General features: G+C 38.1%; 1 protein-coding gene across 1 annotated transcript in view; it reads right to left on the bottom strand.

The window, feature by feature from the left end:
• LOC149553891 (proteasome inhibitor-like protein) overlaps positions 1 to 22,482 on the bottom strand; it is a 38,000-nt gene that overhangs the window by 10,035 nt on the left and 5,483 nt on the right. The window lies entirely within an intron of this gene.

Here is a 22,482-nt window from a genome sequence, read left to right as displayed (position 1 = left end):
CTATTTTAATGTTTCATTTAAAACTGGGCCATCTTTGGAGGTTTATTTTAATTTTTTGTTTCCCTCTAGGCAAGTTGGCCCACTCTGGAGATCAACTAGAGGATATAAGAAAGGGTTTCCCCCCTCTTATTTCCTCATTCATTCTTTCCACTTCCTCTTGCAAGATTGAGCGATTTTCTTCTAAAGGGGCAAATTTCTGCCCTAAGGCGATTTTTGGGGTCTAATTTTCCATTTCTTGGCAGCAATTTCTTCCTTCAAGTTGGGAGATTTCTGCCCTAGGGAAAGTTGGAGGAGCAAATCTGATTTTTGCAAGTTGGCCAATTTCTGCCCTAAGTCAAATTTGTGAGGGAAAGCTTGATTTTTGCGAGATTGGGAGCAATGTTGAAGTCCAATATTTTTTTCTCCTTGGCAGCGATTTCTTCTTCTAGCTATGGTGATTTTATTTGGTGAAGAGGCAAGGCGATTTAAGGTCTGATTTTTTTGCATTTAAAGGCGAGTTTGGGAAGTTGAAATTCTGATTTAGGGCAGATTTTGCAAGCAATTCATTTGCTAAGGGTATCATATTTTGGAGGATTGAAATTTCCGAGATCTGATCTGAATTTGAAGAGGCCCGATTATTGGTAAAAGACAAATTTATGGTAAGATTCTCGTTCATTTTTAGGGGTGAATATTGGTTTTAAAGGCGGATTTTATTCCTTGTTCTTGCTTGGTGTGTTTCCCTTATCTTCTTCTTGCACTACTCATCCACCACTTCATCATTTCCATTGATAGGCTTATGTTGGGAGATATAAGTGTAGATTTCATGATAGGACACTTGGAGAGGCATAAATAAGCTAAACCACCCTAGGATTGAAGTTGGGAGATATAAGTGTAATCCATCCTAAGGTAACAAAGAGGCTGAAATAAGTGGTAGTCCCACCCCTAGCATTGAAGTTTGGCGATTGATAAGTGTGGAGACAGGATTTGGAGAGGCAAAAATAAGCTAAATTCCATCAATAGAAAGAAGTTTGGAGATTGATAAGTGTAGTCCATATCATTTAGAACGAAAGGGCAAAAATAAGTGTTTAGGATGGTAGATGTTAGTGCACGCAAAAACCCAAAGTGAACGAATACCAAAAAAGACAAGGAAGACATGATGCCTAAGACCACCTTCTTCTCAAAAGTGAAGCAAATAACTGATACCAACATTGGCATGATGAACATGGTACAGTTGAAGGGTAGATTGAAGAAAGGACAATCGCCCATGGCAAAGAAGATCTACAAGAGTGAAATTGTACATGTGACAGCTTTCCCTCCCACCTTGCCTTCTCCAAAATTGGTAATGGAGTGTGCATCCTGGTTTGATATTGTGACCAAGTCTATCATTTTTTATGAAGGGAAGAGAGTGTTGGCTAACATCAGTGGACAAGTGGTCGAAGAAGTATTTAATATTCCCCAGTATAAAGGCATCACAGTGGTGATGATGGACCAGGCAACCAAGTTATTTCAGGATAATCAGGAGGCTTACTTCATTCATCTAAAGAAGAATTGATTACACGAAGGCAAGAAGGGAGTTACCAAGTCGTCAAAGCTCACCAAGTCAAATTTTAAACCGGAGTATGGCGATCTTATTGTGCTTCTCAACCAAATCATGGGTGTGGCTCAAGGTATGCAATTCAAGAACTGAATGTACTATTTTATTAATGAGATTGAAAATGGAAAGAGAAAATTTGATTGGGCTAGAATTATAAGTGAAAATCTAGAGTTGCAACTTAGGACAGTGCAAAATCAAAAGTAATTCTATATGGGATCCTATCTTTTCTATCTAATTGTGAGACTATATGAAAATCATGGACTTAAGGCCTTAGGAGTGATTCGCAATGGGATGGGGCAATGTTTGGTGCATGAGTGTTATCCACAACTTCATTTGCATAACACCATAAATTATAAGATATTTTATGATGCCTTTGCCATGAAGACGATAAGGATATTACAAGGGACACCTGCTAGGAGGCTCTCATCGGAAGCGGAAGTAAAAGTTAAGAGGTATGAGAGTTGGTTCATCCAATTTCCACAATTTACATATATTAGGATAGCAAAGTATAGTTTGTCCCAAGAGACTTTCAAGGTACTCACCCAACAAGACAGTTTTGATGGAGTTGGCTAGGCAACTTGAGCATTATGACAAAATGATGAAACTTAAACGTGAGACAAGGATTACATTCTCATTTTGAATAAGCAATGATACTTGCCCCAATCCTATCACCTTTGCAACTACGGAGGAGTTAGAGCGATATCATCTAGGATGGTATAAAGCAAGATAGGGATTCGATCATAATGGTCTTATGAAGACGTCTCACGAAAACACATTCAAACATGTTCCTACTATAGAAATTTTTGGGCCAATACACAAGATGACTTTCACGTGAGAAAGCTAGCTTTCTCAAAATTGTCAATGGGCATGATGAGGGCAATCAAATGGAGAGGCCTTGTTATTCCCGATCAATTGGAAGATGATGAAAATGTGCTAAGAGAAGATTATGATACAGTGGATGGAACAAAATTGGGTCTAGTGGATTGGAATGATCATCAGGATCCTTCTTTAGAGGCGGTTATAAGGACATTTGATCTACAAACTAAATCATGGTACAATGAGAGGTTAAGGCAATTACAAAGTCGGAAGGTATGCCTTACTTATGAGAAGATGAAACCGGAGAAAGAAGGTCCAGCGAAGTTAGTCGAACAGAACGCTAGGGGCAGTAGCCAGCGACAAAGAGTCATTAAGAGCAAGAAGAGAAATTTGGAGGTTGCGAAAAGTAAAGAACATCAGGAGCCTCCAGCAAAGAGATAGAGTGCAACACCGTCAAGGGGGAGCATAATTAAGGCTAGGAGCCAAGAGGTTAATACAAGTGGACAAGGGGTCGCAGTAGAGATGAGCTATGATTCGGAATCAAGTGGTTACAATGATAGTACCGTGTACTCTCCTCTCTCGAAGAACCAACACGAAGATAGTGTGGCAGTCACTAGTGAAGAAGAGGATAGGCCAATTGATATTGAGGAAGCAAGCCAGGCGCCTAAGGCTGTTGGTGATGCTTTTCTAGTCAAACCGAATCTAGAATTGGGGAGATGCATTGCACCACTATGGTTAAGGTAAATGCTTATGCGAAGAGGCGAGGTGGTGACTATCTGAACAATTGAAGATATTCAAGGGTTAGTGGAAAAGGAAGATAGTGAGAAACAAAAACAAATTGCAAATACGGTGGCAAAAGTAATTAGAAGCAATGATGAGGATCACCAAAAAGTTCAGATTGCTATACCAAAGGTCAGCAAGGCAATGGATGAGATTGCAGCTCGGGAATATGAGATAGTAGAGCATAACTTGGGAAGAATCACGGATGACATGGAATGTGAGGAGATCTAGGAAGGCATGGTTTCAATTAGAGAAAAGTTGGGGAAAGCAAACGAGAGGATTTTAAAGTTGGAGGCTGAAAACAAGTATTGGAGAGATTGTCAAACTATCTGACAGTTGCATCAAACAGCCCTTCCTCAAGATAGTGGAAGCAACATGGAAGAGATATCCACTTCGCTCCACGAAACTAAAGATCGAATCAGTGATATAATTCAAGATAGGCAAAATTTCTTGCCTTCCTTTATCTCAACATTCAGGTCATTGGTGGCTATTAGAGACAAATTCAGAACATTTGAAGGGCAGTAGAAGGATTTCCTTCCAGTCAAGGACTTAGCCATTCCCAAGGCACGAGCATTTATTGGGCTACCGAAGAGATATTTGGAAAAAACAAGTTGGTGGATGAAGGAGGAATGAGTACGGTGGAGTCTTGTTATGTTGCCTTGACCATCAAATTGAGGATACTCGAAGAGATACAGAATGAGATTGCACAGCATAGCCTAGGTGTTGACACTTCCATTTCAACCATGTTGGGCGATGTTGGGGTTGCACTTGATTTTGAAGATATCAAAGAGGAGAACGTCAATGAGACAGAATTTGGGTTGAGATTGGGTGAGTTGGGGAAGGTTGCCATCAAGAAAAAGCATTTGGACACCCTTGCCTCCCTCATTGCCTTTATCGGATATGTGAAAGAGTATGAGAAGGGTCATGAGAAGACACTGCAAGCAGCGAGCAACATGATGAATTCAACTGAGCTCAAGATGAAGCACACGCCTTACCCTCCCATGAAGGAAGACAACGATAGGCTAGCCAAGTTCATTGCCTTGGCTAAGAAGATGAAAGAAAATGGTAGAATTATATTAAAAGACCATTTGATGTAAGCCCAAGTGGAAAATTCTCCTTCTTCTTGGGTAGGATAAGTGTTTTATTCTGATTGGCTACCATTTTGGTGCCTTTTCATTGTTGCCACTTTTCCTTTTTTTTCATTGGTCCATTGATGAGGTGGTGTCTTCTCATTGGCTGATGGGGTGGCAACCCTAATTAGGGTTTCTAGGATTTAATCTGGATTGTTGATTTTGCCTCTTAATCTCTATCGTTGGTTGTATTTTTGGCCCCTACATAAGGCCATTTACTCTTATTTGTAAAGGGTTGAAAAAAATTGTTGCTTAGATAATACCAAAATTGCTTCTCTTATCACTGTTGTGTCTTGCATGGTGATTAAGAACACTTGGTGTTATTGCATGGTTTCTACTTCCAAAGGTTGAAGAAAATTGTTGCTTAAGATATACCAAAATTGCTTCTCTTATCATTGTTGTGACTTGCATGGTAACTAGGGACACTTAGTGTTATTGCACGGTTTCTACTTCCAATAGTTAGAGTTAAATTTCATTGAATTTGTTAAAGTAGATTTTATTTCAAGAAAGTTGTTAAGCAAGAGTAAGAATAATTGGATAGTTGTATGGTGATATTAGTGGATGTTTGATAGGGATATATAAACTAGGCCACTAGCATCCTAGCAGTTGGTTAGGAAGCCTTGCGTGGTAATCTAAGTTTTTTCCCTTGAATCATTGCATCTATGGAGGTAGCGCCATTGGTAAGCTTTCATCAAATTTCGATCCCCATCCATTTGCTAATCTTTCCATTCATAGGAGTAGAAGTAAAGCAGCGAGTAGTGTAGTAGTTGGATTTCATTCTTGGAACAAGTTAGAAAATCAAAGCATTGCTAGTGGACATACCCTCCATCATCGCCATCAACATCATTTGGCACTAATATACATTGCAAAGCTAGATTCATCACCACCACAGCAAAAGTACAAGTTATCTTCAAATGAATAACGTAAGCCCACCTACGTGATTAACCAGCAAATCACATTAATATAACTGAGTTAATATCCACAGCTGTAAGGAACCTTGGAGTTCTTCTCATGTTCTTCATGAGTATTTACTTTTCAAGAGAGGGTTGAGTGTTTGATATTCCATATCAAGTATTCAATTGCTATATGTTATGTAGTGGTACAAAACTGACATCAACACCAGTGAGAGAAAAATTTGTCTTTGAAAGTCGGGAAAAGCTTGGGAGATAACACTGATGGAGATGTTGATTCTTGACATTTGGTGTCGGGAAATTTTAAGAATCTCCCAAAATCTAAAATCTTTATTATAACTCTGATGAATCTGAAACCATTCTCAAACAGCCTCACAGGATTTATTTTAAATATGAGTTACACTTCAATGTTAAATTTTATATATATTATGTTGCCCTCCAAACGGAAGAAAGTAAAGATCATCATACAATGGAGAAGCAAGCCAAAAAATGTCAACCTCGACATAGGGCACAACCCACCTGCCTACCCTCTTCCTAGGCTCAAATCTCAATAGCTCTAGATTTCTGTTCTTGCAAAACCTACAATTTCAACATTTCCACCAAGAGAAATCTGAAAGTCTCCATATTTCCACCAAGCAGAGTCTCGACATCTTCATATTTCCCCCTAGCATTATGAGATGATAAGGCTTTGGTGTGAAAACATAATGATATAACAAGCTGGGAATGATGGAAACCAAAGTGAATGCTACTCTTTGAATAGGGAGATGTGATCAGAATTCCACCATGGCTAAATGATGATGTGATAAGTTTGTGAGGTGAGAGCAAAAATATCAAGCTCCCCAAATCTCCACCTTTGCATTATATTGATATGTGTTTGGAGTGTGCAAACAACAAAATGATGTCGCCCCATCCCTTGAAGGGCAGATCACATAACACATGAAACGCAAATGAAAATTGGCAAGGAAGACTTAGCACACAATTAATTTACATATACCAATGTCATTGCTTCAGCACTGACATCAAAAACCTTGTCTTTATGTACATCCTGATAATCAATTTTAACGGATTTGTAAAAACAACTTAATCTTTTCGATTTTAGTCTTCTTTGAAGCTAGTGGACTCCCAACCCCTTTGAATATTCAACTCAAAGCAGAATGATATATATATATATATATATATCCTTCTGATGTGGCATCTAATACAAAGAGAAACAATTATCTTTGAGACAAAATATCGGACCCTTTAAAATCATCCTTATGTTTTATTTTATCGGGCTGTTATTCTTCTAACCATCTGAGACTAGTTGGTCATATGCTGCAGATACAGACAAGGATTCAATAAAGTCCTGTAAATTAGAACCTGTTCCTCCATTCTTGTATTGTTACTATCTGAAGTTTACGAACCTTCAAAACTGAAGAATTTTCTTTTTTTTGTTGGGTCGACATCTTTTATGCATTCGTTTTTCCATTCTGATCAGATATTTTATATTCTCTGCTAACGCTTGATAAAAACATCGTTTTCTTGCCCAGACGTCAATACAAATGCATCAACTGCTGTTGCAAATGCATCAAACGCTGCAGAGAAAGAAAGACTGGCATACAGGTCCTTCTATAATCAATATGAATTCAATTTGTCATATACACACATTTTCACATTTCCAACGAAACAAGACAGATGGTAAGAATGATATGTGTATGACCTTACTAATTATTTTTAATTCTGGGTATGGACTTTCAAATCCATCTGCTTATTCTGCTATAAGTAGATCAGTTACGTTCCTGTACTTTTGACATCAATGACATAGTTTTCAAAAGATTCTTTTACGTTGGGGGAAAGGATCTCTGTAAATGTAATGGCACTATATATATTTTTATGTGATTTTCAAGTGCAGACCTGAATGCATATATATAGGATTAGAAGAGACATGACTCTATGTTAATCAATATTTGTTATTGCAAGTTTATTTCCATTAGACGTTATTAACAACAATATGTGTGTGTGTGTGTGTGTGTGAATGTGTGTGTGTGTGTGTATATCAGATTGCTAATTAATCAAATGCAATAATGTTTAACCAATAACCATCAGGGATTAATCTAGATCAATTCAATCCGACTGAAGCTACAATATTAACACCATCAGCTGCTACCACATGATCGACCACTTGACTCACACATGGATCCAACAAAGAACATTTGGCACTATCACGTTTTCCAATGAACATACATACTTCCGAGAAATTCCATCACAACTACCAATGTATAACTGATCCATCAAAACTTATCGGTTTCACATCATCAACCAAATTATCAACCTAAAAGATCTACAGGAAACGATCTACATGTTACCGATTCAAGATCAAACACAAACATTCAACATGTTCTTCATTTTCCTTGTTGAATTGTCTTCAATCTACTCAAAACACATCTTCCTTTAAACCAAATCGAACACAACTCTGACACTGATCAAACAACTTAATATTACATCATAAATCCTAAATTTCTTCTCTTGAAACAACATAGATTTGATAGACCAATTAAATCATTCATTGTCTGCCATAAATCGAACCACTTGACTGTACCAACTCACTTCAAATACAACTAGAAACATCTCTCAATACTATGTGCAGTACATGAAACTTCATATATAGCAACTAGAAACATCTCTGAGTCTCCCATACCAATCGTGCACTCTAACTCATCACACAAATCAACTACAATCGATTTGTCACCTACACAGTAAAAACTTGTCTTCCTATAAACAGTTCATAACCAACAATTCAGTTGACATCAATGACAACACAATTATTAATCCAATCATCATCAAACATATGCTTCAAGACATCAATAAACTCTCTTAACAACTCTTGAAGACATCTCCATTAGTTATGTCAACAATATCCAGCTATGGTATTAATGGCAACACCAATAATAATTGATACAACATTGATTGATTGTTCCCCATGAGCTAATCCAACCTTTGATCTGCAGTGTAATACCAATACTAGGGCATGTCAGGACACCAAGATGGCAGGACAAGTTTTCAGGACAAGGGAAATGGGCCTCACTTTTGGGATGGCAGATGACAGCCAGGGGATGACTGCGAAGGGAGGACGAGGTAGGGAGGGGTATTGTATAGTATACATATAGAACTTGAAATGCTAGTTATTAAATGATGTTTCAATATAACACACCAAATTTAATTACTTGAACATACAAAAATTGCAACACGGACTAGAACAGTTGAACATTCAATATAGTAACATAGTACATACCCAATAGTAAAAATCAAAAATCAAAATTCAAATAGAAATTCAAGTGCCCATCTTAGCAGCAGTGTAGTTGTGGAATGGCAAAGGTGGGGGTACTCAGGTACTCCAAGTACCCGGTGTAGGGGCAGTTCAGGGACAATTACTTCGAGATTTGGGAGTGGGTGCAAGTCCCTATGTTTCATGGTTGATTTGTACTTCTAATACTTCTCCACCTAGGAATGTGATCTTCTAGTTCTTCTCCACCATATAGTTTTTCTCCCTACTGATCTTCTTGTTGTTCTTCTCCCCCTTTGACAACAATGCCAAAGGTGCTCCAATCATTTTTGAGTTCACTTTCATACTTTGAATCTCCAACAACTTTCTGACTAACCACTATTGATAATGAAATTGATAATGAACCAACTACTTACACGTGCTTGAGAAGTAGTCCTCGTTACATCAATCCATAGAAAGATATACATTAAAGTTCAATGAATTGATGCAATCATAGCATCTTAGTTCTAATCCGGTAGGGGAATGACCCCCTGCTCACCTCTCAAATACTCACTTGCATCCTTAGGTAATAACTTAGTGAAAATATTTGTAACTTGCTCATTTGATGTCACGTAGTCCATTCATACTTCCTCCTCTTGTACCATTTCCCTCAGAAAATGATACTTAATTGCACTATGCTTTGTCTTGGGATGTTAGACTAGACTCTTTGATATGTTATTAATACTTGTGTTTTCACAATAGATAGTAATCAATCCAATCGCCTTCTCATTTGTCCCTTCCAAGACTTGCTTGTAAAGAATTACTTAAGTCAACAACATTAACTAGTTTAGTTGTTGACAGAGATATACAATTTTGTTTCTTACTAATCCAAGAAACAAGACTCCCTCCAAGAAAGAATGCTCTGCCACTTGTGCTCTTCCAATCAGCAACATTAACTTACTTTTCCCTATCCCACAACATAGACGGCTTCAAAAATCCTAGAGGTCGTTCAATGAAAATGCGCAAGTCCCACAATGGCTGAGCTTCCCATAGGTCAAGTGCACCTAGGAGCGATTCTAGGCGTCAACAGACACCATCTTACATAGCTAGTTGAGTGCCTTCACTTGCTGCCCCCCTTTCCTCATCAACTCAGTCCTGATATAATTAAATTCATGCACTTATGAGTGTTGAGCCTCCTAGCAACAGATCATCCATTCATGTTCTCAACTTCATATCATAACTGAAATAAAGCATTTGCCTTTTATGAACGATTGGAAAATGGCAATTGGTTCATAGGATTGTGTCCTCAAGAACATGCTCACCATAACTGGACTATGAAATAGGCCCTCAAACCATAGATGTATTGGATCACCAATTGACGATCCAAAATAATGAGATGAGTAAAGAATAGATCCCACACCCTTGCACGTTTGCATCAGCAACCAAGAGACTTGACTCCTCTTCCACAATATCCAAAAGCATTGCATTTACAATACTCCTTGTTTTGCAATTTACAAAAAGAACATATTCAGATGCCTCCAAGAAAGTAACCTTTAAGAATATGCTCCTCTTTGTTTTGACTCTTTTGTAATTATGATTCTACGGCCCTTCAAATGCTTCCAATCACATGAACAATGCAGATCTTTCATTTCATTTACTCATTTTGGTAGCTGATTTGCTGCACTGCAAACAAATTTGTCAAGGGATTGCCAAATGACCTCAAGAATTTTAAAATTTGATGTACAAATCTAAATCTGTGAAAGAAGGATTTCATTATCATGGCGCCAAACTTTTCCTCAATGAGACCTCTTTGAGGCTAAGGTAGCTCAAATTTCCTTCTAGAACGGTTGAATCACTACTGAATCTATGGAATGCACTCCTCCAAAATCACTTATTTAAAAACAAAAAAACTCAGAATTCAAATCCAATCCTATTTAATTTATATTCTGCTTTCATGAAAACCTAGCTCGGATACCATGCTAATGTGTTTAAACCAGAAATAAAAATAAGCAGCAGAACCAAAATAATGAATTCTAAGACAGCAAATTATCTTAGGAAAACCCGCCAACTTAAAGGAGAAAAATTCAGCCACAAATATATCGCTTATATATAATGAACGTGCAAAAGACTGATATACAATATGCCCAAACACAAGGCAAACTCTAATTGATAATGAACAACACTCATATGATCTTGTATGAATTCCTCCTAGAAGAATATATAAAATTGCCTTGACCATTCATTGTCTTGCCATTACAAAGTGAATACCTTTCGTTATCTTGACCCTTCATTGTCTTGCCTCTTCAGTCCATTGTTCCTTTGCAGGGAGGACCTGTTGTGTGGTTTTCACACCATCGTCCCATTGCAATTGGGGACCTCTTTTCGTTTGAGCAAGTAAGGGTTTTTGTCTTAGGTGGTTTTAGTTGGTAACATTTCAAGTCTCCAAGTCTAGGATGATTGAGCAATTTTTTTGTCTCAGGTTTGTGTAAGCATTTTGATGCCGCTTAGAGGGAGTTTTCGAGGTCCAAGTCTAGGTGGAGAGTGGAATTTTAGTCCAGGAGAGATGGGTTTTTAAGAGTTGAGAAGGGGAACGAAGCTAATGAATGAACCAATCTTTTGGGGAAATTCCACCCTCTTGCAAAATTTCCCCACATTGAGTCTACCAAGTTTTGCCATCCTCTAAGGCATTAGAAGACTGATTTATGGCATGAGGCCAACACCATAAAACAAGGGATCGCCAAGGAATGTTCAAATTAAAAAAATTGAGAACACCATGTCTTGGGGAGATTTCGCATCTTCCAAAATCTCCCCAGACAACTATCATCCTTTGTTAATCACCAAAACCATCCTATCTCTTCTCAAAAAAAATGAGATAGAAAATGACAAAAATTAGAAATAAAAAAATAATAATAAGTCGTTTTGGATTGAGATGAGACTAAAATTTGCCTATATTCGCAAGATGGTTGGTTTTAAATCAAAATGAAGTTTGATAGTTATTCATGTGATTTTATTTTCAAAGTTTTTTCCACAAGCTTAATGCTTTTCTTCTTTGTTTTGCAAGGTGAATTCGAGAAGGAGGAGAGCTGGATGGAAGTTCATTCTTGGAAAATCCAAGCATTGTTGCACATACCCTCCATCGTCACACCAACAAAAAGGAGAAGCTAGAGGGCAAGGTGATGATCAAGGCCTCAAGACTTCAAGTGGATACTACAAGGAGATGTCTCAATCCCGAGGACTCAAGTAACAAGGAAGGATTCATGGTCAAACCATCAACCTGCAAACTCAAGCCGAAATCATGAGGAAATTCAGGAAAGCACAAAGGATCCAGCTACACAAGGACATGTTCAAGGAAAATCAAGAGAGATCAAGTTCACTGGTTCACAAAGATGCAAGTGATTCAAGTCAATTCCACAAGAAATTTTGAAGGATGGAGAAAATTACAAATGTTGGGGATACTCTACAGGCCAAGCCTCCAACACAGGATAAGGATAATAAGGTGGCAATTGTTTGCCTCCAATTAGAAAATTTCAGTTTCAAGCACAATCAATAAAATCATGCCAAGTGTCTCATTTTCTCATTGGCTATCAAAATCATTCAAATTTTCTTATTGGCCCATAAATTGGTGCCTTCATGTAATTGGTTGCAAATTAGGCAACCCTACTTAGGATTTGTGGGAAGAAATCTTGGCCCTTGATATTGAACCAATCTTGGCCCTTAGTTGTAATGGAACTACTATAAAAGGCCAAGACATTATCATTTGTAATTCATTAGTTATAGAGATTAGCTTAGAGATTGGAGGTAGTAGAGAGATAAAGTAGAGTAGGATAGGTAAGGGAGAGACTTGATGAAGTTGTTGTTATAATACTTGTCAAAGTAATTTATAATTCATTGTTGGTTGTTCATGGTGGATTACTTAATATTGCTTTGTAAGTATTGCACGGCTTCCTCAATCTTTCACCCTTAGTAGATTTTTTTTCATGCTGGAAGTAGTTTAGTTGAATGAAAGTTATTGTGGATGTTCTCTTGTTTGACTCAAACAAATCCAAGCCACTGGCCTCTTGCTGATGGTAAGGGTGCCTTGTGTGGCCCAATGAAAACACTCAACTTCAATTGATGTTCAATATTTGGTTTGCTATTCAGATGATGGGATTGGAGAGAGGATATTAACCATAATGTGAAAATCATTTGTGTATTCCTTAGAAGCTTGGACTAGGTGAGTGGAACCGCTAGTGAGATTACACCTACTAGAGTCCAAGTCATCCATGATTCCTTGCATTTTGTAGTGCCTCTCCCATTTGACTTTTGTAAGTCGTCCTGATGGATCCAACCTTGATGATCTTTTGTTTTGATGGGATCATGATTGTGACCCTGAGTGGTCTACACCGTTGAAGTGTTTGGATTTATGTTTCTGTATCAGTTACTTTGATTATGCTTTTGACTGATCGTTGAGATATTGATGTGTTTTTTGGTTCACTGAGGTTTGTGCCAGTGGTTACCAGGAGCTATGTGGTATCATGAGGTTGTTCTGCGATTACCCTGAAATTTGTGCAGAGATTGCACTGTGTACCATTACCATGCTACACTGGACTAGGTTCCTGTAGCAATGGTTTGTCATGTTTATGACTGTGTTTGCTTATGTGTTTTAAACGCTTTTTTTTAATGCAGAGTAATCAATCATTATTAATGTGTAAGTAATTAAATGGTTTGTTCATGTGGGATTATTTGGTTATGTGCTGCGGACATTTACCTTGTTATATTTCTGATCTGAGAGATATCTGTTCTTATGTGATGTTTTACATTTGAAATGACCTGAAGGTCAAATGTTACTCTTTGATTCCAGTATCATAGATATTAGACTACTATGCTGTTCAGTTAATCATATTGCATGATGATGCCATTTTGAGATGATAGTGTGTTTTATGATGATATCTAGTTATCTAGTTATCTGGTATTTGGACATACCTCTGATTTTGTTATGTGATGGATTTAACGCTATGATTATTTACTTCATTCCTGCGTTGTTATGCGAACATGAGTGATGTAAATAGATTATTTTAATATAATTAAATAAATGGTTAAATTAGGTGATTTAACGCATTATTGCTTCGGCTATGTTATTATATGCAATTGCACTTGATCGTGTTGTTTAGTGTGCAAAATTATATCCCTGGCAGTGGCACATGGAGTTAGTGATTCAGTCGTTCATATTTTACCAATGTCGTCCTTGTATGGTCGACGTATCCTTAATTAAATGTTTAATTTAAACCTTTCGGTGATTATTAAATCCGAACTCATTTGCATAATGTGATTAGACCAGTAAGCGTGTCTGTGCATTTAGAGGTTCGCATTGTCGCAAAAGTTGTTAAGGTGATTTCTGTGTTTTTTGGGTTTTCGGGCTTTTTAATTGATTTATTTTATATTTCTGGCAGCTTTGCCATAGATGAATTCCTATTTATAGGAATAGCCTGTTTTCGTTTGGGTCGATTCGGGGGTTAACTAGGTTGGCTGGTTAAATGCCCTAATCGATTATTCACCTGAAAAGTGAATAAGTATCCAAAGAGGAATTTAATTCCTCACTTCACTTTCAAATTGGAAAGTAGGAGAGTAAAACCCAAAATCCTCTTCATGAGGATTTACTGTTTTGTTCGTTGTGGGAGCTACGGGCATGGGATCGTCGCGAGGTTGGGCTCGTTGGATCCAGCTCGGGGAAATCTTGGATTGCCGTGATTTTCAGCTACTTCTGCGGGATATTTATTTTATGGTTCAGATTCCTGTTTTGCCCTTTTGGCTGTGAGGTAGGGCTTTCTCGTTTTATTGTTTCTGCTCCGTTTCAGCTTCGGTTTTTGGTAGCCGTTTGTTTGGAGGCTGAGAACTAGTGTTCCCCTCCGTTTCTGTATGTTAGTTCTACCCGGTTGGGCGGGTATGAACATTTCCCTATTTTTTGGGATTAGGGTTTGGAATTTTACGCCGTTATGCTGGCCGTTTTTGCATACGGTGTCCGATTTCATTTATTTTTGGATTTTTGGGGTTTTTGAACCCAAAGGCCAAATGGGTTTTAATTTTGTAGTTTTCCAAATTTTTGGAGTTTTTACCTCGTTTTGCGTGCTGCCTTGTTTTATCGGATTTTCTTGGCACAATGTGGGTCGTGGACCTTGATGATCCGTTTGGATATCAGTCAGACCACTTTTGCACTTTTATGTTGCATTGGGATGCGTGTTGCATCCGTACTCCCGATGTGTTCGGTTGAGTGATTTTATACCTGTTATGGTTTCTTTTGGACCTTTGCTTTTGTTTCGTGAACGCTAGGATTCGTGTAAAATCCATACTCTCGGATTGAGGCCGGTTGAGTGAGTTCATGATGTTTGGTCTTGTTACATCATTGGGATTTGTGTAGAATCCATACTCTCGGATTGAGGCCGGTTGAGTGATTTCATGATGTATGATTTTATTGGCTTTTGGATTCGTGTAGAATCCGTCCTTCCCGTGTTGCTTTCAGTTGGGTGTTTTCTTTGCATTGTGTTCTCATTCCTGGCCTTGTGTTATGATCTTCGTGATGGTGGTGCGCCACACACGAGTACGTGCGCGTACATTTGTTGGGTGACTTGCGAGGCCCGATCTTCCGTGGATTTGCCGGAAGTTATGATCATTGGGGTTGGGATGGGAGTATGCATGCCCACGGGCACTTGTCGTAGGATGAGCATGGGTAGGGTAGGGTAGCATATGGAGGGGGCTTCTACCTCGCAGCCTGGTGATCATTGTGCCCAAAGGGTTGGCAAAGGAAGCTTTAATTAAGTGATAATTAAATAAAATGTGTGACTGGTAATAAAACTTAAGATAATAAAAAGGTTTGGGGTGCAAGAGCCTTTCCGTTGAGGGATGTTGAATTTGCGCAAGTCCTAGCTTGGGCTTTTTGATGCCAAGCGACTCTCCATGATGTTAGTCCCTACATAGTAGCCTATTGAGTGTCTGACCAGGACCTGTACTCCTTGCATTGTCTTAGGTTCTTGGTTGCAGTCATCATACTGTCTGGCGTGAGTGTTAGCCATGGATGTTGTGATTTTGTGTGTTTGTGGTTGGATCATTATCTCCATTAGCACGGCGGGTGTGGACCTATGGGTGCCACGTGGTTGGGAGGCATAGCTACCTTTACCACTGCTAGGGACTGGTGTACAGAGACGGTCTCTTATCCTAGTGCGACCGTTGCTGGATGTTTTCACTTGGTACTTCGGGTTCCGGAGTATGCTTTCTTGTGATTTATGCTTTCTTTGGGATGCTTGTATATCATGTTTAGATGATGTTATTTTATTTGGCGCATTCCCTTATTATGATGTTTAGCATATGATTAGATGCTGTGAATTATTGTATTAGCATATCTGTTGCTTATTGTTGTTTAGCATGTGATAGGTGATGTTATCTACTGTAGGATTATCTTATGCGTTACTACTAGCATGTTAGATTTCCTTATGCTTATATTGTTGCATGTCTTTAGTAGTGACGTTCCTATTACGACAGTACCGACGATCTGGTCGATGGCTTGGGATGTTACGCGCGGGGGATGGCTAGGATCCACGATGGTCTTATGATGCTATTGACGATTGGGAGCAACCACGTACTTAGTTTGGTTGTTTTGTTCCTGAGATGCATTTCTATACATTGCGATGTTGCTTTTGTTCTCTGCAATGCTTATTTTCAATGTGTTCTTTGCTGTTGTAGTTTAGATGGTTTGGTGTTCTTCATTCTGTGTTGTTCCTGCACTCGAGTGTTCATTCCTCGAGCCTTGGTGGATCCGGTATTCCCTGGTGTGGAGGTTCTTTGCTATTTTTTTGGTCCTTTTTGCTTCTGGGAGTGTTTTCGTGTTTCTATGGGCGACATTTGTTCAGCATTGTGCGACACTGATAATGTATCGCACGCCCATAGAAAGAATGTCGTACAATACTGTAAAGTATCGCACGCATTACTGGAGAAGTGTCATACGACACTAGAAGAGTGTCGCACGGCTTTATGAGAAATGTCGCGCGATACTTTTCCAGTATCGCACGCCTTCTTGAAAAGTGTCGCACGCAGTAAGGGAGAAGTGTCGCCCTCCCTTAGTAAAAAGTGTCGCACGATTTTTGTGAAAAACCTGCGCGTGCCATCAGCGGGCACTTTTCTTCGTGATCCGATCTTTTTGAGAATGGTCTTGGATACCCTTTTGGGCGTTCTTCGAGCCTATGTTGTTGCATTTTGAATTTAGGAGGTTTCTTTTGATATTCAGTTTTTAGGTTTCTGTTGTAGTCCTTCGGGGTTTAAAATATATCGTTTAAGTATAAGTTCCTTATACTTAAGATATATTTTAATATATGCGACAAATCGTTTGAGATAGGTTTCAGACCTCTCGGAGATAAGTTATGGACTCTAAAAAATTTAAGGGCTTCAGAAATCCAGACTTAGCCAATTTTCAAGGTTTCAGGATTTCAAGCTTAGCCAAATTTCGGAATTCTGCATTTTACCCCAGCTTGGTGTTTTGTTGATGAGTGGTCATTTCTAGTGCCCTCATCTTGTTGTGGTGGTTGTTGGCTTTTGTTTGGGTGTGTCAGTTGGGTAGTGGCGTTCGGAGATTCGTTGGTTGTCGGGATTGTGTTGAAGTCTTCAGTTGTGATCTTTCTGATCCTTGCATGATGTTGTCTTGTGCATTCATACTTGTATGAAAAAAATATCTTGGCTTGATTTGAATCCTTGTTTCCAAGGATCTCCGGGCGGGGCATTACACATTTGCAGTTACAAGTAGATGTAGTAGCAGTAATAGAAATTAAGTTTAAGTTGAAGTGCAAAAGCAAAAATCACATTTTCATTGCACATTGTAGAGCCAAATCTTTAGAAGTGCACGAGTTGATATTCATTGAATAAATAGTGTAAGTCCCTTTGTGATAACCAACATAACACATAATAAAACTGAGTGAAGTCCACGATTAAGAAGGAACCTTGAAGTTATCTCATGATCTTACTTTGCAATCTTAGCATGAGAGATGACCTTATATCAAAAGTGGATTGAGTGTTTGGTGTTTCTCCTCGAAACATTAAGTATTTGATTCTACATGTTGTAGTGGAATAAAACTCACATCAACAAACATTGGTGCTAGGAGGGCATGAACAAAATTCATTTGCAGAACTATCAAGAAGTGAGCTTCCAAGTTGTATTTGAGATTATTGATTTCTTAAAAAGTGAAAAATCCAAAAAAAGTGAAAATTTGAAAGAAAGAAAATATTGAAAAATCAAGAACTTTAGAAAAGAAAGTGGTTTCTCAAATGGATAGGCAAGTGGATGTTCTTCCTATTTGTTTTGATTTGAACAAGGGATTACATCTATGCAATTTGACTCAACTCGCAGCAACGGGGCAATTTAGGATACATGACACCATTGAACATGAGGAAATCAATTGTTTAATATTTCTCTGAGGGTAGACTGGGCATTACAAGGGAAAATTTCTTTTTCAAAAGTGTATGAGCCTGTGGTGCTTGTCAATTCAGAAGCAGAGTTCCTTGATTTCAAAGAGGATATCAATAGGAAACCAAGAAGTGGATATAGAGGAAATACTTGGTATAGCGTGCATAGCCTTTTACATTCAGAAACTACTTTCCGTAATGCAACAGGACGAATTCTTGAGGATGAATTGCAAGCAATTTCACATACGCTTGGAAAGGAAGGGAGTTGGATGGATGCGCTAAACAAGGAACAAGTTATCATGATGGGTCAAGGTATGAAGAGAAAATCAATAAGTCATTACAAGACATTATCACTACCGTATTCTTTTGGGGGGTGCTAAAAGATATCATGAAGAAAGTTGATTTATTGCCAAATGCATTTCAAGATGCTCAAGTTACTGCAAGTGGCATGGTTCTCCATCAGCTTCAATCTCCAAAGACTTTACCACTTGATATTGAATTTGATGAATTAATGAGGATATTTGGTGAGGAGCTTCCTTCTAGTTTGGAAGAGGGTAAGATTGATGAGATTTTACATGAAGGATTGCAAGTTGTTTGTAAAGAGAAATCTACATGCAAGCCATACGGAAGACGATGAAGAACGGTTTAGGTTGATGTCACAATTGGATATTGCATTTGAACAACTTGGGAAGATATTTGAAGGAGAGATTATCAGGGAATCCTTGACTTTTGAGGATGCACTCAGCAATACACACAAGGATGCGTGGTTCGTGTTATACAAGAACGAGTCGCCTAAAGCGACATTCCAAGGGCTTGATCTCAAGATGAATCCTTCCTTCGCCACTCATGAGTTTGATGCTACCCCCAAAGGGGTTATCCACCACCAACTGCGACCTCCTAAAGCTATGGATGATCAACAAGGATTTCAACATGAATTACCAATCGAAACATGTCAAGTTGTTTCTTTCCTTGCTTCTCATCTTGAAAATTTTTAAATGTTATTATTTTGATAATGGAGGTTTAGGAAAGAAAAGTTGCATTTGTATCAACCATGGACTACATGAATTGCCTTAACTATTGATCTTGCATGATAATTTTCTTGAGTTTGAATATGGATAGAATATATTTTTTGTTAAACAAGGATAGATTTGTAAAACTGAGAACCATCACCCAAGCCTTGCTGCTCTTGAACATCTTGAGAAACCATGTTATGGATCAAGTTTATATATTAGTATGGTATCATCCCTTTAGGATTCTTGTACATAGTTAGAATTGGCTTATCTTGAACCACTTGGTTTGAGAGAGTTAGAGTAGTTTTCCTTTTCGTTGGTTAGAATAGTTATTTCTTTGTTGAACCAAGATGTTAATTTGCCTTGAGTCCTTCAACTTGAAATTTCTTTGAAAGGCTTGGTGTGTTACTTGGCTTAGTTCACTTTAGAAAGTCAATTTGTAGGATTGTCTTGGGTCGTTTGATTCTAGTTCGGCAAATGTTTCTCTTAGTTGTCTAGCCTTCTTTAATTCCATTGCTGTTTGCTTAGTTTGGCTAGAGGGGTCCAATTTTGTGAGAAAGGTGGGGTGTTAGACAACATACTTTGGTATTTATCCCAATGGATTTGATTGGTATATTTCCTGAATATCTTTTTTGTCAGGTTCCTTGAATTGGAGATTGGATTCCTACTAACCTTATCTTGCCAATAGGATTTCTACTAAATTTGGATTGAATTCATTCGTTGGGTTTGACTGTCTAAACCTTTTGATTACAAAATTTTACTTACACTTAATTCTTTGAGTTCTTTGGGAGTGTCCAGGTGAAGTTGGAATTAGTAAAAATCATACACCCACTTCAGCGCCACTGTGGCCTTCCAATCCCCGTATGAGCTTCACTACTTGAAAGCCAAAATAAAAGATGTAGAAGGAAAGAAAGACTATCCAAAGAAAAGAGGAAAAAAATGAAAAATTAAAAGGTTTGGCTTTGGGTACGAATATCTCTACCGGTGCTATGAAAATTATCAATTAAGGTAGAGCAATGTCCATGGTTGACCACAACGATAACCTTGTCGGGGATATGGACACCTGCCTGGCAACGAGGCTCTATCCAAGATACTTTTGGAGTAAGGATATCAAAATAACTAAGTCCAATGGATCTGAGTGGATTTCTAGGTTCTTGTCCAACGAGGAACGAATATAGTTACACAAACGTGTGTAATCAAGGATGAAGTCCCTTAGCCCGATTCGTGGTTTTATCCATTTTGAGTGCATTTCCTAGTTGTTTGAAAGGCGAAAGTGGAGTCACTCAAAGGTTCTTGGTTTCGTACAAGTTTTATCCTTGAAATGTTTAGGAACATTTCTTTTGGGTAAGTGCCAAATGTTGTGTGATTTTCACACTATCGCCCCATAGCAAATGAGGACCCCTATTTTCTTTTTAGCTGTTATTTTTAGGATCGCTGTAAATGTACTAACAATTTTTACGGTATTGATCATGTTCCAAATGCAAATGAAGGCTTATAAATATGAGAGGAGACATGTCTCATGAAGTGACATGTATCTACAGTTAATCATCACTAGTTAACATACTAATATAATAGTAATATAAATAACCATATATGAATATATTATTATATTATTATGTAATAATATATAATATATATTATTATATTATTATATATTTATCTTAAAGATGATTTACCATCAACAAGGTATCTCAAGTTAAAATCAATCCAACAGAAGCTACAACCTTAACATTAGCAAGTAGGGGTCTTTGTCTTAGGTGGTTTTAGTTGGCAAAATTTTCAAGTCTCCAAGTCTGGGATGAGTTTGGGCCAATTTTTTGTCTCAAGTTTGTGTAAAAATTTTGGTGCCACTTAGAGGGAGTTTTTGAGGTCTAACTCTGGCTGAAGAGTAGAATTTTACACCGAGAGAGATGAGTTTTTTTAGAGTTCAAAAGGCAAATAAAGTTCATGAATGACCTAATCTTTTGGGGATATTCCACCCTCTTGCAAAATTTCCTATGGGGAAGTTCCACCCTTATGTGAAATTTCTTTTGGGGAAATTCCACCCTCTTGCGAAATTTCCTTTAGGGAAATTCCACCCTCTTGCAAAATTTCCTTTGGGGAAAAATCCACCCTCTTGCGAAATTTCCCAACATTGAGTCTACCATGTTTTGCCATCATCTAAGGCATTAGAAGATTGATTTATGGCATAAGGCCAACACCACAAAGCAAGCGACCGCCAAGGAACATTCAGATGAGAAATTTTGAGAACACCGTGTCTTGGGGAAATTTCAAATCTTACGATATCTCCCCAGCCACCTATCATCCTTTGTTAATCACCAAAACCATCCTACCTCTTCTCAAAAAAAAATTGAGAGAGCAAGTGACGAAAATTTCTCTATAATTCGCAAGATGTTTGGTTTTAAATTGAGAGGAAGTTTGATTGTTATTGATGTGATTTTATTTTCAAAGTTTTTTCCACAAGCTTAATGCTTTTCTCCTTTGTTTTGCAAGGTGAATTTGGAAATGAGGAGGGCTGGATGGAAGTTCGTTCTTAGAAAATTCAAGTATTGTTGGTGCACATACCCTCCATCGTCACGCTAACGAGAAGGAGATGCTAGAGGGCAAGGTGATGATCAAGGTCTCAAGACTTCAAGTAGATACTACAAGGAGATGGCACAATCCTAAGGACTCAAGTGAGAAGGAAGGATTCATGGTCAAGCCATCAACCCCCAGACTCAAGTCAAAATCAAGAGGAAAATCAAAAATGCACAAAGGATCTAACTACATGAGGACGTGTTCAAGGAAACTCAAGAGAGATCAAGTTCACGAGTTCACAAAGATGCAAGTGATTCAAGTCTATTCCACGAGGAAATTTCGAAGGGTGCAGAAAACCACAAATGTTGGGGATACTCTATAGGCCAATACTCCAAGCACTTGATAAGGATCCCCCAATTTAAAAATCTCAATTTCAAGCACAATCAATAAAATCATGCCAAGCGTCCCATTTTCTCATTAGCTATCAAAATCATTATAATTCTCTTATTGGTCAATAAATTGGTACCTTCATGTAATTGGCTGCAAATTTGGTAACCTTAAAACCTTAATTAGGGTTTGCGGGAAGAAATCTTGGCCCTTGATCTTGAAGCAATCTTGGTCCTTCGTTGTAATGAAACTACTATAAAAGGCCAAGGCCTTCTTTTTTGTAATTCATTAGTTTTAGAGATTAGAGGAGAGATCAGCTTAGAGATTGGAGGTAGTAGAGAGCTACAGTAAAGTAGGATAGCTAATGGAGAGACTTGATGCAATTGTTGCTATAATACTTGTCAAAGTAATTTACAATTCTTTGTTGGTTCTTCATGGTGGATTACTAAATATTGCTTTGTAGTATTGTATAGTTTCCTCAATATTTCACCCTCAGTAAATTTCTTTTCATGTTGAAGTAGTTTAGTTGAATGCAAGTTACTGTGGATGTTTTCTTATTTGACTCAAACAAATCTGGGCTACTAGCCTCTTGCCGATGGTCAGGGTGCTTTGGGTGGCAAGCCGATAAAAATACTAAACTACAATTGATGTTCAATATTTGGTTTGCATCCAAATGATGAGATTGGAGAGAGTA

This window comes from Cupressus sempervirens, chromosome 6 (genome assembly GCF_028749045.1).
Source record: "Cupressus sempervirens isolate cs-2001-9-10 chromosome 6, ASM2874904v1, whole genome shotgun sequence".
Taxonomy (NCBI): domain Eukaryota; kingdom Viridiplantae; phylum Streptophyta; class Pinopsida; order Cupressales; family Cupressaceae; genus Cupressus; species Cupressus sempervirens.
Note: the sequence above shows the minus strand (reverse complement) of the source record. Positions and strands in the feature narration are given on the sequence as shown.